The sequence below is a fragment of the Petaurus breviceps genome, unplaced genomic scaffold, assembly GCF_028583685.1.
Source record: "Petaurus breviceps papuanus isolate PSGF00001 unplaced genomic scaffold, PetGlider_PUasm1.0 90903, whole genome shotgun sequence".
NCBI classification, from domain to species: Eukaryota; Metazoa; Chordata; class Mammalia; order Diprotodontia; family Petauridae; genus Petaurus; species Petaurus breviceps.
In genome coordinates this window covers 18806087-18810106 of record NW_027187376.1, presented here as the reverse complement: position 1 = coordinate 18810106, position 4020 = coordinate 18806087, and the positions used below count along the sequence as shown (strand labels likewise).

The 4020-nt window shown below is 37.2% G+C and overlaps 1 pseudogene; it reads left to right on the top strand.

The window, feature by feature from the left end:
- Window positions 1-3181: 3181 nt before the first annotated feature.
- On the top strand, window positions 3182-3734 carry LOC138151614 (large ribosomal subunit protein eL21-like; annotated as a pseudogene).
- Window positions 3735-4020: the final 286 nt, after the last annotated feature.

Below are 4020 nucleotides of genomic sequence, written 5' to 3'. Positions count from 1 at the left end.
AGGAAGGAAGGAAGGAAGGAAGGAAGGAAGGAAGGAAGGAAGGAAGGAAGGAAGGAAGGAAGGAAGGAAGGAAGGAAGGAAGGAAGAAAAAAAAGTTCCTTTCACTGATGAAATCTTAGGTCTGGTCTTGCTTCATCCCCAACACCCGCAACATATATTCAAAGAATCATAAATGTTTAGAGTTGGAGGGGACCTTAGGGATGTCCAATCAATCTCTTCATTTGCAGATGAGAACATCAAGACCTTAGAACTCCTATAAAGTGAGCACCTTAAGCTTGTGGAGAGGCATGAAGGAGTAGGCTAAAAGTCAAAAAGATCAGGTTCTAATTCCAATTTTGCCACTTGCTACAGGCTTGAGTTTGAACAAGGAAATCAAACTCACTGAGCCTTGGCTTTTTTTTTTTTCTGTAGAATGGAGTAAATAATTTTTCCTTTACAAAGACATTGAAAATTGCAATGTTTTTGAAAACTATACCAATGAAAGACATTATTATTGTCATTTTTAACTTTTGTCTTATTTTATTGATGCCTTTATATTTCACATTAATTTCCAAATATATTCCACTATCCTCTCCTATTCAGTAAGCCATGATGTTTAACAAAGGAAATACAAAGACAAAAAATAGAATTTAGTAAAAACTAATGAAAACACTGGCAGTTTTCCTTCTAGTGGAAGTTAATTTAACGCTTGTCTTTATTGCTCTCTAATTGTTCGTGTATTATTCTTGAGTTTGTGACTAAGGACTTTATCATTGGAGGGGCAAGTTGGTGTGGTAGACTGAATGTTGAACTTTGATTCAGAAAGACTGAGGATTCAAATGTTACATCTGGCATTTACTAATTGAATGATGGAAGAGAAATCACTTGACCTCTTAGCCTGAGTTTTCTCATGTCAAAAGAGGAGATTGAGGGGCGGCCAGGAAGTACAGCGAGTAAGAGCACCGGCCCCAGAGTCGGGATGACCTGGGATTGAATCTGGGCTCAAACACTTAGCACCGCACCTAGAAATAACTGGCCGCGTAACCTTGAGCAAGTTACTTAACCCCAATTGCTTATAAAAAAAAAAAAGAGGAGATTGACTTATGAGATTAAGCACTTCATCTACTTTTCTACCTGGGCCAAGTTGCCATTCTTCTCTCCAAGTCTGATTAGACCATGAAGTACCTACCCACTGAACCATCCAAAATAATAAGGGCTGCAGCTTAAACTCCAAATACTATAAAGTGAAATCTTTAGCTTTGCCATGGGAACACCTTGATCTTTAAGACTTTGATGTGGTGTTGTTGTCTGGGGCATCGTACATACTAGTCCATTGTGGTTATAAAACAATTAGCTAGAAAAAAAAGGTGGGGTTGAACTAGTTGACTTCTAAGGTTCCAACCACCTCTAAATCCATGATTCTATTACAAGCTCCTATTGTATTCTCCCTCCTCCTACCTTCTAGTACCTAGCATGTTACTGGAACACAAGAGGTCTAGGTCTTTTTCCTATTCTCCATCACTCTCTTCCTCTCAACATACAGTTCTGAACCAAATAGAACATCCATTTTCAAAGATACTCCTAAGTGCAAGAAGCACCCAATCAGGCACTGTAGAATAGCATAGAAAGGGTCTCCTTGGGAATGTAAGCTGTTCCAATTATTGTCAGAAGGATACAGGCTATTCTTGTTGTCTCTGTGTACCATATGGATGCTAAATTTTGGGCTAGAGAGCATCATCTAAGAGGCAAGGAGCTCAGTAAAATGATAAGTTTCTAAACTACAGGAGAATTTTGCTCATAGCATGAGGAGGCAATATGGTACAGAGGAAATGTCATAGATTCTAAATTTAGAGGATCTAGGTTCAAATACTATCCTGTCTGACTTTGGTCATGTCAGTCAACTTCCTTGGGCCTCAGTTTCCTCATCTGTAAAATGAGGGAATTGGATTAGATGGCTTCTTAAGGGTCCCTACTAGTTCTAGCTCCAGCATCTGATGACTTTACAGAAAGTTCTGATGATATTTTTTATTTTAAATACTTTATATTTAGTTTTAAGTATATTTAACCCTTCATTAGAAAGATTTAAACATTTTCCTCTACATTCATCATACATACCATGTATATACCATCAATTGTCCAATATCACAAGGACATTTTAAAAGTTACAAAAGAATAAAAATAAACATGCCCATCACAAGTTATCCCTGTAGAGGGATAAAGTGCTCAAACCAATTGCAAAAGTTGCTTCTGGGCTAAAACTTTATATAGTCAGTTACTCTGAGCTGTGGAGAGAAATAGAACAACCTGTACCATATCCTGAGAAATGTCAGGGTGTGCTAGAGAATAGGTTGGTAGAGATCAATAACAATTTGGAGCTACACAGAGTCTTTTTTCATTGATTGTTGAAATAGACTCTCTTCAGAGATAACCCAAGAACCAATCACATGATCTATATGTACATTAAAAAAAAACTCCTACAGTCAAATGTAAAAGTGAATGATTCTTTAATACAATACTACTATTTGGTTTAAACACATATACATGGATGGGATAATAAGTTCTTGGGTATTCTTTTTTTTTTTCCTTTTGGAGGGCAATTTGGGGTTAAGTAACTTGCCCAAGGTTACACGGCTAGTATTTTTGTGTGGGTGTTAAATGTCTCAGGCTGGAACCGAACTGGGGTCCTCCCGACTCCAGGGCCAGTGAGCCAGCGCTTTACTCACTGAGCCTCCTAGCCGCCCCTGTTCTTGGGTATTCTTAAAAGTTTTTGCCTTTCAAATGGCATTCAGACCATAATTAGCAGTTCACCTACAACATTCTGGGAGAGTAGAAAGGAATCTGAAAAGGTTAACCTTTGTACAAATTAATGACATACCTGAAGTGGGCTTCAATCCATGTTTCTGTTCAAATGTTAATTTATCATAGAAACAAAAGAAAAAATAGGATTCTGGAAACATGATTGAATAAAGCACCTTTAAAAAGAGCTTCAGTCTAATTCCATATTTCTTCTAACACTTTAATTTATTATTTGTTTATTTTTAATGCTCTTCTCTTTTTAAATTTTGAGTTCTAAATTCTTTCTCCCACTCTCTCCCACACCCACTAAGAAGGCAAGCAATATGATATCACTTATACATGTGAAATCATGCAAAACATATTTTCATGTTAGCCATATTTTTTAAAAAGAAAGAAAAATGCTTTCCGCCAGCTCCACTATATTCCAGGTACATGGGGCTCGCGCCGCTCCTGCTTCATGTGAGTTGCCAAAATGACGAACACAAAAGGAAAAAGGAGAGGGACAGGATACATGTTTTCTAGGCCCTTTCGAAAACATGGTGTTGTCCCTTTGGCTACATATATGTGAATATACAAGAAAGGTGATATTGTAGATATCAAGGGTATGGGCACAGTTCAGCAAGGAATGCCCCACAAATGTTACCATGGCAAGACTGGACGGGTCTATAATATTACTCAGCATGCTGTAGGCATTGTTGTAAACAAACAGGTTAAAGTCAAGATTCTAGCCAAAAGAATTAATGTGCATATTGAGCACATTAAGCATTCCAAGAGCAGAGATAGCCTCCTGAAGCAGGTAAAGGAAAATGAGAAGAAGGAAGCCAAAGAAAAAGGCACTTGGGTTCAACTGCTCCACCCAGAGAAGCACACTTTGTGAGAACCAATGGCAAGGAACCTGAGCTGTTGGAACCAATCCCCTTTGAATTCATGGCATAAGTGACTAAAAAAAAAAAACAATTAAAAAATCTTGGATTATGAAAATAAAAGAAAGAAAAATAAAACGAGAAAATTATACTTCAATTTGCACTTAGAGCTTATCAATTCTCTCTCTGTAGATAGGCAGCATTTTTTTCATCATGAATCCTTTGGAATTATCTAGGATTACTGTATTGATCAAAGTAACCAAGTTTTTCATGGTTGGTTATCATTACAACATTGCTGTTTTGTGAACAATGATATTCCATTTCTTCTTACTTCACTCTGTATCAGTTCATATAGTTCTTACCATGTTTTTTTCTGAAACAA